General features: G+C 34.9%; 1 protein-coding gene across 3 annotated transcripts in view; it reads left to right on the forward strand.

Annotated features, from left to right (window-relative positions):
• The first annotated feature begins 5,503 nt into the window (after positions 1-5,503).
• Positions 5,504-14,731, forward strand: part of LOC131074471 (probable RNA methyltransferase At5g51130) — a 30,324-nt gene continuing 21,096 nt past the window's right edge. Inside the window, exon 1 of one of the 3 annotated variants that reach the window (XM_058011089.2) lies at positions 5,504-5,634. The gene's annotated coding sequence lies outside the window, so the exon portion shown is untranslated. Of the gene's footprint in view, positions 5,635-5,699; positions 5,984-14,731 lie in introns of those variants that run through there. The other 2 variants (XM_059221752.1, XM_058011090.2) reach the window with 2 other exon arrangements.

A 14,731-nucleotide genomic window follows, 5' to 3' on the forward strand; every position in this document is an offset into this window, starting at 1 on the left:
AATCTCAACTTTATAAAATCATGTTTATTTTGAAAACAAAAATAATGATAACTTTTGATTGGTGCAAAAAATCAATTAATTAGGCTTGAATGAATGCAACAGTATTAGCATAATTGCAAGTACTAACAAGAGATGCATTGTTTATTCCATAGTGAGTATAATTAATTTTGTTAGGACATGAAAATAAATTTAAAGCTAATTTTATTTAGGTAAACTTTTATTTTTATATTAATTTACTTTGTCATATAGAAAAATGTTATTGTAATGCAGACAATAATGTCCATGTCACTATAATCATTAATAAATCTAAAAAATGATTTAATGAATTAAATGCGTTGGATTAGCTATGTGCTTTACAAAAAAGTTAATTTAATTTTAATTTTTATACTAAATATTTCCAACATGAACTAACAGAAGCAAATATGTGTGTCATTTTTACAATTATTTAAAATAGAAAATTAAATGTAGATTATAAGATTGTTGCTCAATTTTTTTAATTTTTTTTGCTCGGTAATAATTGTGATTTTATTGCCAAAAAAAAGTAAGTACATAAGTCTAAAGCTCAAGAACCTCCAATCCACCAAATCAAAATTGCCTTTACGACTTCTACCCAAACCACCCCAACAACAAAATAATTCATCTGTAGTTACATTCATGATCATCTACATAAAAACATACTAAAAAAAACCCCAGCATACATTTATCTACAGAGTCGGCCATACTCGTAATAACTATCATTTCCCATAAACATAAAAAACTAAAGAGATGCGGGTTACACCGCAGAGTTCATACGAAATATAAACTAAACACATCACACCTCGATAGACGAACAATCAAAAAAGAAAATTTGCAATTGAATCATCCCCTGCGAGAGGAGCACACCACACCACCGGGACTAGAGCCAACCTTAGCCTTCCTTGGATGAAGAACACGCCTTCCTGCTTCTGCCTCCTCTGCCTTTGCTTGCTCAATCACCATTTTCAGCTCCTTAATCTCAATCAATAGCTTTCGAGCTTCCCAACCTCGCCGTGCCTCCAAACTGCGATGGTATTTGGACCATCCTCGTGCCCATCTCAGAAATGGTTTGATGAATTGCTTTATACCTTCACCTTCATGCTTTATTCCTTCCCCAATGTCGAAACCAACTCCTGGGACTGCCCATTCAAGCAGTAAATCCAATTCACCCAGGTAGGCAACATGAACTAAGGCTTCCATCACACGCTTCACTGTCCCTGTATTGTCATTGCTCTGCAAACCCCAAGCCATCACTAATGAATAAACATCCATTCTGGTCTTATAGTGGTGCTTTGTTCCCTCAAAAGCACTTCCCACAATCAAATAAATACAGGGTACTAGATATTCATCCCAAAAATTAAAAAACCTCTTCACCTTGCGAGTAGTCAGCTCTCCATGTAACGGGCAAAGCTATTTTTGTGTCTTGAGAGTGAAATTTGCTTCCATCTCATACCCTTGCTCACAAAAACACCTCCGCCACCTCTTTACAATATCACCACCACACTCGGATTATGCTTCAAACCCTTCACTTCCGTTTCTTGCTTTGTTTGCGCATTAATTGGCATGAAGCAAGTAGTTAAATCTCCCTTTAACTCAGTTTACACTCCCTCTTTAAGACTCTGTGTGACATTAAAATAACGTCGCCTTCCATACCATCCATCACCCACTTTCGTACTCTTCACAATCTCAGGGATCTCAAAGCTGCTTTCAACTAACATCATCACCTTGTTCGTTAATCTTCAAAACTTAGTTGTCTCATGTCTTCAATTCTAACTTCACCAATTTCATTAAAACCCAATGCCCATTTTGATAAGACATCCACTTCCACATTACCCATCCTTTTAATATGGCTAATTCTAAAATCTTCAAAATTATTTGTCTTCCACAATGTTGAGAATGGAGTTTTGCAAATGCCATGCATCAATCGATCCCTTCATGATTGCATGTATGATCACCAGTAAATAACCTTCAAGATGTAATTTCCTCACCCCCATCTATTGACAAAATCTTACTGACATCAACGTCACATGTACTTCTGCTACATTATTAGTCCCAGATTCAAGTATTTTTGCCCCTAGAAACAAAACCTCACCAAACCAATCCTTTACAATGAATCCTGCCCCTGATGGTCCTGGATTACCCTTTGAGGCACCGTCAAAATTTACCTTCACCCAACCTTTCAAAGGCTTTTCCCACACCACCTTAGGATGCACCAATGAACTGGATTGAACCCAACCATGCCCATTAACGAGCTCAACTTTTTTAATTCTATATGCTCATCGACAAACTAGTAAAATAAATTGATGCATTAGTATTACTCCTCGAGATAGATTAAAAATAGATATAAAATATATTAAAAATATATGATTATTCACTAACCTTAATTAAATATTGTCGTTAGAATAATTAATTTGTTGATACTATTAATATAATAATATAATTATATTAAATGAGATTTGTTGAATTACTTTCAAAGTTTTGCTTATAAATGATCTTTAAAAGTTAATAAAAGAACTTGATTAAACAAAAATTGAATTATGTTGCAAATGTTGATCAAAGAGAGAGAATGACAAATGAAAATTAGAGTTCTAAATATGATGCAATTTATTAATTACATTTGAATATGAATGCATTTAACTTTAAATTGATGTTAAATGTTAGAATTTACAAATTTTAAGTATATTTATTTGCTATTTTTTATTGTTAATTTTTAAAATAATAGATGCAAATTTTATTTATATTCTTAATCATTTTAGGCACACTCTCTTATATTTTCTTTATTTCATGTTTTCAATAAATTAAAATGATCTCAATTATGATTAAAAAAGATAATTCATTGCCCACAATCTTTTAAATAAAATATAATGTCAGCTATCAAATAAGATGCTAAATAGTGACATGAAAATAAGTTTGCACTATTAACTTTTTTATAGTCAAAATGACAAAAGTTAAAAGATTGCATAGATTACATCACACACTGATAAACTCTTCACATCTTTCATCCAATGGAATGGTATATAATTTAAATTTAATATTTTAAAAGAAATTTGAGAAAAAATATACATTATAAAATTTGATTGAACTATTTTAATTTTAGCATTACATTGGTTCATTTGGTATCCATTGATAAAACCTAGTTAATGCATTAGTATTTCGTGGTGAAACTAATAAGCTAAGTAGTCCCATGAGATCATAGTGATACCATTAAACAGTTAAAAAAAAGATGATTAACAAGGAGAATCTTATACATCGAATTGAGGAAGTCTTTGATTTAACCTTATAAAATCTCATGTGAAAAGTATATACAATTCAAAATACTATAATCTTTGTGTCAATAATGGTGATCTCACTGTAAAGCGGAAAATCGCGAGCGAACCCTAAGTGTTCCCCCCACCACTCCGAGGAGAGGGGAAGGAGGTCACTAGGGTTGACGGTTTTCACTTAGGGGAGACTTTACATTCAAAAGAGGGGTTGAAACCCACAAGATCCAATCCCACACAATGCAAGATTGGATTCTAAATGAGTTTCAAGGGTTAAGACAGCAAGGCTACCCTCTTTTGTAAAGAATGTAGATAGAAGGATTAAGCTAGGAATGCATAGAAAGTGAGAAAGATTCGCTTATGAACAGAGATAGGGATATAGGATGAAGTTGCGGACCTGGAATTAGCAGTAAAATGTCAGGACGACGCTGTCCTGCAAATTTGAGCGAAAGTTGATGGGACGATGGCGCCCGGCGTGCACACGGTCCTCCGAAAAATCCGCGAAACGAAGGGGGATCTGTTCGTCTTTGCACAAGGATTCCAGATCTTCAATTACAGCCGCGTACCTACAACCTACACACAGAAAAGCGAAGACGATTGGGGGGTTAGGGATTAGGGGTTTGCCCTTAGGTCAAACCCCGGTTGTGGAATTAACCAAGAAATGAGAAATGCTGTAAATGTAAATGATTGTAATGTAAAACAAGTACTAGTACCTTGTTGTAAGAATGTTTGTATTCTTACATGCGAAGGTGTAGATGTTGTTGTATGTTGTATGTTGTATGTGATCTCCTCTTCAATGGTTGAATCCTTGTCTTGAATGCAACACTTAGCCTTGAATGGAGACTTAGAATGATCAATTGCTTGAAGGAATGCTTGAATGTTTGAATATCGCTTCCGCCTTTTTTTCCTCTTCTAAAATGAGAGAGGAAAATGTAGTTTATATACTTGTCAATTAGGGTTGATAGACTGATTTTTCCGACCTTAGGCCGACCAGGAAAGATTATTTTCCAATTTGCAAACATAAAGACCCGAGGCCCCAAAAGAGACCGGGCCCAAAATAGGGCCAGGGACCAGGGCGCTGGGCGCCATGGTCCCACCTCCAGGGACAACAGGGTGCAAGGAGGATCAGGCCAGGGTGCTGAAAAATGCAATTTTTGGTGTCATGGACAAGTTTCGGGGTCTCCATTCAGGTTCAGTGTTGCGTCGCCATCGTGAAGACCCAAATGCAGTCGAAATTGCAAGTGTCACAATTTTAGGACGCTACACTCACACAAAAGCGCCTAATCACAAGCAAGTTTAAAATCAAAAGTTTGGTTAATTATGATATTTTGGTAAGTGAAGTGGGGGCAATGCCTATTGAAGCAATTGCTTTGATGCGTCTCATAGGATATTAAAAATGAATTGAAACAATGGAAGCAAGTAGATGGCCTACGCTTGTTTTTGGTGATCGTTTGAGCAAAAGAAAGAAAACATGGACGAGACAAAACACTAGATGGACATGAGTAAATAGAATATCTATTTAAATGTGTGCCCCATAGACAAAAAAGAGATTAAGACCTTTGTTACAGATAAATTTAGTAAGCATACTTGGAATAAAGAGTTGGGGAAAAAAAAGAGTTATTATATCAAGGAGTTCAATTCCACATGTGATCTTTTTTAGAAAGCTTACATAAAGGCTTGTATCCCATGATGAGCCAAAATTCTTATTGCTCAATTGAGAACTAACTCTCATCAACTCTAATGTTAAACAAGGCGGTGGAAAAGATGAAAAGAAACCTAGGAAGAAAGGGTGTGTATTTTTTGCACTTTTGAGGCAATTGAAAGTGAAAGACACTTTATTTTGGAGTGTGATGCTTTATAGAGACATTAGGAGCATTTATGATAATGTTTTGATAGTTGGTTCTTGGTGTAGTCTTTTCAGTGAGGGGTAGTTGAGAAATTGGGGGAGCTCATCATCATCTTGTATAGAAAAAAATAGAAATGCAAAAATCAATGATGGCAACGCTGATTGTTTAGCATCATATACATTAAAAGTTCTTCTTTATAAAGATATTCTACAATGAAGAATGAAGTATAATGGGATGGGTATGTTTACAAAAATTCTAATCTTTTATTTCAAATTAATAATAAGTATAAATATACTAATAACATAAATGAAATATTTTTGACATCCTCTTTCTTTCATACAAAATTAAAAAAATAAAATAAAAATAAAAATAAAAAAGAAAGTATCTTAAATATTGTCGAGCTTTCCCTGCTAACTTCATCGTTTGTAAACCCTTTAACCAAGAAAACAATTATAAACGCGAGAAACATTTCGAAGCGCAGGGGACCTTGCAGCACAGCTTTAGATGAACTGGTATGGCGGCTGTTGCCTTGTTCATTCAAATGCCTGTTATTCTTTCGTAATATTGCCTTATTTCGAAATTTGATGCTTTATATGATATGTTACGGAAATTGTCATTCACTCCTCTACCATTTTTTCCCTAACCAGAATGAATTTGAAACGCTTACATGTGTTTGGGGTTTTAGAGTTTTAGGCCAAGGGTTTCTGAGGCTATTAGGGTTTGATTTATACGTCTTGAAGCTTTCAGTAAGAAACGGGACGACTTTGGACTGTAACTGTTTGATAAAGTGCGTGAAAGTGATTTTATGATATTTAAATGCTGCTCCATATTTGCATACTTGGAGATATGATGCTTTAAATGGTATGTTGCTAAAATTGTCGTTTACAGCCCTATTTTCTGCAATTTTTTTTCCTTGCCAGAATGGATTTAAACCACGTAAATGTGCATTGGGTTCTTGGGTTTTAGGGCAAAATTTTGTGAGGGTTGGGTTTGAATTTTACAACTTAAAGTTTCGAGGGACGTATTGCACGAGGTTGCACGGTAAGTGTTTGATAAAATGATTTTATGAAATTTGAATGTATATGACAGATTGTTTAAAAAATGGAAGAAAAGAGACAAATGGTTCATGGTTTTTGTATCAAGTGTTTTTAAAAATCTATACAAGTATATGGCAGATATTTGATGTACTATGTAGTATGTACCATGAAAACATTGTTATCAATACATGTGTGTATGCATGAATATATACTGTGGGTCAGAGTGCTAAGGGTTTTAGGATTTTAGGTATATGTTTTGAAGTTTTGTGGGGTAATGAGTTCAGGTTGAAAGATGATTATTTGACAAAATGCTGGAAATAAATTTTATGAAGTTTGCATCGGACAAAATTGTAAATCAAGAAGCTAAAAATAGCGGTTCAATGGTTAATTTACAGAACTAAAAATATAATCCGGTTGACTTCATACTGAGGAATAGGGTTTCCCATACAGTTACAAACATAAATTGTTAAACACACGGTTTAAATATACATGCTTACAACCATAAGCATATGATTTTAAATATAAATTTTGGGTTATAGGGTTTAGGGGTTTATGCCGTGGATTTGGGTGGGCTTTAGGATTTGATGTTTAAAGTTGTAACATGCTAAAAATTTAAATAAAACGTTTATTCAAAAATGTAACTAACTGAAACGAATATAGTGGTTAAGATAAGCATTGCAACTTAACATAAAAAGGAAGAGATTTTTTTTTTTTTTTTTCGGTTTTAAAGATAAAAATAAGATAACTATAACTGAAAGTAATTACATTGATCTAAACCAAACATGTACGTAAAATAAGGAAATAAATAACATTGCATTAATTGAAAGGGAAAGGGTTTAGAAGGTACAGTTCATCTGATGCTAACATTTGAACTTCATAACTTTATCAAGATACCAATGAGGAGGGAAAGTATCATCAGGATGCTTTTTCGCTCAACCACAGACTTTTAGTCCCCCGTGCCATATCCAACTGGATTGGCTCGACCTTTCGCAGGGAGGTAACGGGAAGAGGAATTCAATGCCATCTGAGACTTGGTGTTTAGGACCTACACATGCTAGTCGGCCATACACTATGGGTAACTCCCAACTAGTATGATGCTCCTGACCAGAGGTGTATCTGGTACTAATGATCTGACGGTTGCATGCTTTACGCAGCACCACCTTGGCCAAGGTTTAACACTGCAAGCATGAATTCACGTGCTGTCAATGATCACCACCCTTCTCGGCAATAAGTCTAGGGTCAAATGAGTTCAACTAAACTCAAAAGGAAACTATAAGGCCAAACTTATGTTTAGCGTTCATTTGTTATCAGTTTCAGTATTCTTAAAAGTAATCGTTATTTCTTCCTCATTTAAGATTGCAATGATAGAGATGATTCAACTAAACCCCTGGCATGGGAAAATAGGGGGCACAAGAGCCGCCAGCTGTACATCCAACTCATAAGTATGGATTATATAACCGTGCCTGACATGTTTCTGCTGTCCTGGCATCTTGAGAGTAATCTCTCAATAGTAATGTTATCTGCATTGAAGTACAACGGTGCCCTTCTATCCACTGCCTTCCTAGGCTAGGGTATTAGTCGATTACATAATTTAAAGAGGATAGTCTCAATTAGATGGGTTGTCCGATGTTTTTGTTTGACTGATTAGACTTAGACAAATTTGAATTAGCTCAGATTAAGGTCAAATTCTTCATAACACAGTCTCGGTATGAACACCCTCCAATTGAATGGTATAAGGTTGCACCTCCATGCTGATTGTAAACTTTATTAATGATTTTCAGGTTTAGTTTGACTGAATGGTGCATTTCTGCACCTTAATACTGGTTATATTCTTTATGCATTTTCAGATTTAGTTGACTGAAAGGTGCAAGCAAATCTAGAACATAGACCTGCAATATGTCAACAACATTTAAATATCTATATTTATAGATATAAATACACACATGAAGTGTACTAACATATATAAATATAGACCCCTGTTTGCTAGTTTTAAGCCGGCTTAAACTTGCTATGCAATTGAAAAATCTAAACCCCTGACTGTTAATTTTTATACTTTCAGATTAATGTAAAACTCAGAAATCAGAATTTAGTTTCTAATTAGATTGTTTGTTGTAAAATTTAGAGATTTCTAGATTTAGGCATAACATGAAATGAACAAATAAGAACAAAACACAATTACCCTGCGAAAACCTCCTAGGAGGAAAAACCCAGCCAGAAAAGATCCTCAGATCTGATTATGGATTATATTCAATATTCTGATTACAATACTTATCTCAGGTACTTGTAGAGGTTTGAAATGTTCACTCTTAGGGCTGATGAAATCTTCAATAAGTCTACTCTCTTATAAGCATTAGGTCTGCCCCTTTGGCACTCTAACCAGCAATCAGGTTCATACACTAGATCTGCACTTTTAGTGCATCTTAAGTCTGCACTTATGCTTGAAACTGATCAGTAACCCTAGTGCCTTAATTCTGGAGTAGTTCGCTCTCCTTTACGACAGCATGTACTTGATATTGGCACCTTCAATGGCAGGTATGATTTGCATAAGTTCCTTCTTCAGCCTTCACATTAAGCAGATGTATATTTCGCATCATTAAGCAGATGTATATTTCACATGAAAGGATGTATTGATTGTGTGTAGAATGAGGTGAAGATGCCCTTTATTTATATGTGGTGCAAAGACTAAGTAAGTCGGCCTTTACTTAATTGATGGCTTTTAATTATTAACATCTCTTTTTATTGAAATGCCTTATTAGAATAGGGTAGGCCCTATTAATGGGAGCACGCTATCTTGAGTGTGGCGTGAAGATTTAGGAAGTGCCGTGAGAGAGGACCCAACCCTACACGCTAAAGGAAGGCCCAGACCTTTGGGCGGATTCCAATGTTGCCTAAGGCAATTGGAATCCGCCATTCCTACCTAATTATAATCAACACTCCCTCTTAATTAGGGAGGAGAAAACATAATCATAATCTTCCATCTTGCACACAAGCAAAGAATGGATTACATAATTAGAATATTGTAGTCTTCCATCTTGCACACAAGCATATAATGGAACTACATAATATAATCTTCCAGCTCGCACACAAGCATAGACTGGATCCACCTTACATTGCCCGCAGAGGGTGGAGAGGATCTTTTCTACCATCTTACATTGCCCACAGAGGATGGTTAACAATAACTCTTTTCCCTGAGAAGATTACAATACCACCTTACATTGCTCGCAGAGGGTGGTTTGATACAACACAATGTATCACTGAGGTTGAGACTCCCTCTCAACCAAGGCGGTGTTCTCCACAGCTCCAAGTCTATCTTTTGAAGTACTCAAGCTTCAAGAGACTTGGTGAGAACATCTGCAACACAACATTGTCCTGCCATAAAACATTGAATTGTCAGGCATCTCTATACAACCCTGATGATAAATCAAAACAACATAACAAGAATTTTGAGAAACCACACAGCTTCTCTTGATGCAACACTTGCAACAATGTATTTAGCTTTAGCAATACTCAATGCAATTGAGGACTGTTCCTGTAGGTTCAAGAGATCGCAGCGGGTGAATGCTTGAAGTGTTTTCCTTGTCCGTAACACTTCTTAACCATTCTGAACCTAAGTAGTCTTCTAATGATGGCAGCTTTAGCCCATAATCAATTGTGTCTTGCAAATATATCAAAATATGCTTAGCTTTGATTAGCTGAAGCACTCACCAATCAACCTGCATCTATTCAGATGAATCTGCAAGATCATAGTTGGTTGCAGACATACTCAACTTCTTCAAGTTAGTTTCCATGTAAGTTTACAATCCATACTTCTATAACAATAGAAAACTTGACTTAGAATAATTTTATTAGATCCTTGCCACACTTCTAACCTAGAAGTAATGCATTTTAATTTTAGATCTTCCATCTCAATTCTGAGCTAATTCTTTCTTATATCAAATCATGAGACTATCTTTATCAGTTAGAGTTAGATCACCCACATAAGGAATCAAAATTAGCATTTCAAATACTTTAAGGAACAAGTTTTACAAAACCCTAGGTTTATCAAGTACTCTTTCATACCAAGAGTTTTATTGAAGATCATAGGGCTCCCTCTTAATCCTCAATGTCAGACTGATAGCCAAGCATCATAGTATCATAAGTATTCATAAACAAGGATGAGAAATGCCAACTTCACCTTTTATGAATTGGACCCATGGCGCAATTATGATCATGACATATCTTCAAACTTCTTCTAATTGAGTGTGAAGATCCTTATGCCTTATTTCAAAGCTCCCTCTGAAGCCACATCAATCCAAGCTTATGGATTTCTGATGTCAGTATGACCTTGGCCCTCGACATGCATCACCTACTATATGAGGTTATATAAAAATGACCTTGGGTGAGGATCACAACATTCATGATAAGTTAGATGCATCCCTTTAACAATATAACCAATGATACATAGAATGCTGAGACAATACTTATGTGACACAAATTAAAAAAAAAAAGGCCAGCTTGTAGCATACAACCTGAAACTTGTACATCACCATACAGGTTATAACAAAAACTCAATTAGATCATAGATGAGGAATTACTAATACCTTTTAATAGTGAAGTACCACATGATGGTGACATAGAATGTTTACAAGGAGAGTGAAGTATACTTACCAATGAAGATACTAACCAAGCAATGATAGTTAGAGCCTGAAAGAGAACTATACATCCATGGATCAATAGCAATTAGTAAGCTGCAGTATAATCAAAATAATTTTGATAAAGGATATAAAGGTATTTCAGACCAAACCTCTAGTCATACAACAACAAACACATCAAAGGAATTAATCTTCGGATCAAGCATAAAACAACAGTCTAATATTATTTTCAGATTTGCCCTTTTTAGCACTCCAAATTCCAACAACTGCTGTATATATGTGTGTGTGTGTGTGTGTGTGTGTGTGTGTGTGTAATGTCCCCTAATGGGACCCTCTTATATTAAGATCTGTGCATAGTGATTACAATGTGTGTGTGTGTGTGTGTGTAATGTCCCCTAATGGGACCCTCTTATATTAAGATCTGTGCATAGTGATTACAATATGGGAACACTATTGTCAACCAAGCTTGGTTTGGACCCTGCACAACAGATTAGTCAACATTTCCATTATGCCTTGATAGACTATGTACATATCATAGTTATGACACAAATATAGAGTATCATCTCTATCACTTTTATAACATCTTTGTATCACTTGAGATTCAGAAGCAAAGGTACAACATATATAATGGAAGTTAACTTATAGCATATGCATTATACATACAATGATATAGTATAGTGAAATAATGCACTATAGTGCCGTATAAATTTTCACAATATGCTGATATTCAAAGTAGAATAATCATGCATTTGAATCACTGCAAATCAATAACTCTCAATAGAGTATAATCAAGAATGATATCACTTTCTGATACAACTAAACTCATCTCAAAGAGTGCCTACAACAATATGCATATATAATGTTCTTTATTCAAAAACTAAAATAAAACTGTCATCCTCTTAAATAAAAGAAGTAACAAAATATACAAATGCGTCCTTGAATACCTTAACAAATAGTACTTCCTTTTCAAATCCGTTTTGAATTTCTTTTAACAAATAAACAATAATAGTCATCTTGGAAATTGCTCAACTAAAATAGTGATCAGCTTAACAGAATAGAAGAAAACCTGTTACCATAATACAACTTCACCAAAATTGAGCACCAAATCTAAACTAGTGTTATTGAAAAGTAAACATTGATCATATAACCACAAATCCTTGAACGATCAAACTAAACCATAGGCCGGAGACATCGAACAAGGGTTAATTGGAACAAGGTATGCAAAACTATGATAAACATAGATTACAATAATCAAACCCTCAATTCATAATACTGGGGTATACAAAATATAAAAGGGAATTTGAACTAGGGTTTACATGAACAACATTAACCACTGTCTATTCCAAACAGTATACCCGAACAAGGGTTTGAATACTAGTCTTAACTTTTAACATAGTAAGTCTTGAGGACAACATATGGGTTCAACTCCATAACAAAGATTATATAACTTTTCTTGCAACAAGCCCTAACAAGGGCTTACAAAAACAAAACTAAATACATTTAACAAAAATGTTACTTCAGAGGCGAAACCCATACTAGGGTTTAACGAACAGTTGCAAATAATCTTTCCTTAATACACAGCTAAACTTGTTTTTCAAAATTTAAGTTTAACACAAGCAAAACCACAATAATGCAAAGATAAACAACAACACGCAACTCTACTAACACAATAACCTTTTTCAAGATTATACAAACAACGATAAAGTTTAGGGAAACAAAAGCACCTGAAACCGCCTCATGTTTCATGTTGTGCTCATACTGTAGGTAACCACCTCCAAACTACCATCATGATGCCACAAGCCCTAGTTGCCCTGCGTGCCCTAGCTCGAGGGCACACAAAGATGAAATAACAAAATGCATGATTAAATCTGATCACTGGTTAGTACGAACCTGGTTCTGATACCATGTTAATTTCAAGCAATCAGATGTTAATCTAACCAATTAATTATAATCAGACTGTGAATAAACAGTAATAATAATAAAACATAAGACACAAGACGCGAATACCTTGGGAAAACCTCCCTCGTGGAGGTGAAAAACCCAGCCTTAAATATGATATGTATTATCTCAATTGTAGGCAATTACAATATAGCAAACTTATCTCAGATTGCTGTCCAAACAGCAAGTTGACAAGGTAATGAAGGATGCAGCCCTAATCAACAGTAGATGACCAAAAGAGAGGATCAACAGCAGATGACAACAATAGGCTGGAGCAGAATTGCAAAAGATCTTGACAACTTCGTCCAACAATATCCTTGACTGAATTCGCACAAGTGAAGAGTTTGCTAAAGTGTAGGAGAGCAGATTGCATTTGCTAAGAATGAATATGTAAATGACTTCATCTTCAAGTGGATTATACACCATCCTTTTTGGCGCTAAACATCCTCAAGTCGGCTTGCAAGATAAATAATTAATATTATACATTTTCCCACGTTAGGTATTGGGTCCAACCCAATAGCCACCGCGTTACAATTGAGCCCAGCCCAAAACATAGTTAATTGTTACATTTTGGTCTACCCTATCTATAAGTTACATTTAGTATAGGACCACAAGTTACATCGCCCAATTAGGGTCAGACCAAATTGCAAGTTACATTTATAGGGCCTGTCCTATCCACAAGTTACATTATATATAGGTCTTGCCCAAACAAGACATAATTACAAGTTACATTTATTTGGGCCCAGCCCTAAGTTCAATTTACATAATAGATAATACATGTGTATTTTAATTGTCATTGACAACATTAAAATACAATAGATAGGTATCCGAGCTAGCTACTATTTCAACAATTCATTCCATTTAAACATGAAATCTAGGGCACATTTGCTCAAATTAAACATGAAAACTAGGGCACGTTAAACATCTTGCAAGTATAGCATAAATGCACTAGGGCAAACATGTATCATGGTGTAAATACTGCATATTAACTAGGGCACAAGAGGGATGTAACAAAAGTGCAACTATTTGAAAAATTGTTGGATAGAGGTTTTATGAAAACATGGACCATTTTGAAAAAAACCCCACATAAGGAAATAAAAAAGAAGTGGGCTATATTCTAGGCAATTCTGAAAACGTATGGTGAATTTATGGAACCTAACATCTATTAAAGTTCACCCTATATTATAGAAACAATGTTATTCATACAACTAGAAACAGTGTCACAACTATTGGCTCATCTTTCATTAAAAAAAGATTTAAAATTTATAATTGCCAATTATTGTTTTATTTAAAAGTACTAGCCAATTGTTTGGACAAAATATGCCTCAAGTTATTAGATTCTGCTAAAATTGATTAGTATTAGTCATAACTTCAACATTTTTTCTAGAGTATTAGCTCATAATACCCTTCTTACAAGCAAATGATAGTATTAACTCAATACTTGGTGCACCATCAAGCTAGAATATTATTTTCTATAAATGTCACATCTCAAGCATTTCTACCATCAAAGTTTGCTTGGGATTCGCACCAGTTTTGTGGGGATGTGATCGTATTTATCACAACTACTTTAACTTGGGGAGCAATGTGCCCATTAGGGCTTGAACATGGGCTATCACCATGACCATGGCTTCACTCTGTATCATACAAGATTTAAATCACACCTACTACTCTATCCTTGTTAAAAAAGTTCCATTCTCGAAAACTTTGCTTGCCTATAACCCATAAAGTAGTTCAGTTAGAATGTGAAGATATAAAATGAGAGTTGTGTTCAGTTAGTGCATCAAGTGCTTATGAAAATTAGTTCCTCATGCCAGATGAATTGCTTATCAAGGACAGCACCTAGTTTGTGCAAGTTTAAAGATCTGTGGATCTTAATGTTCAAGAACCATAAAATCTAGCCAAGGGAAGTCTGCTTGTCCTTTTGGGTCTGATTTATCCTACTCAAAAATCAAATGCATTAATTCATTTTTTTGTGTATAGCAATATGCATGAGAAATCACAAG

Source organism: Cryptomeria japonica, chromosome 5 (assembly GCF_030272615.1).
Source record: "Cryptomeria japonica chromosome 5, Sugi_1.0, whole genome shotgun sequence".
In the NCBI taxonomy this organism is placed as follows: Eukaryota; Viridiplantae; Streptophyta; class Pinopsida; order Cupressales; family Cupressaceae; genus Cryptomeria; species Cryptomeria japonica.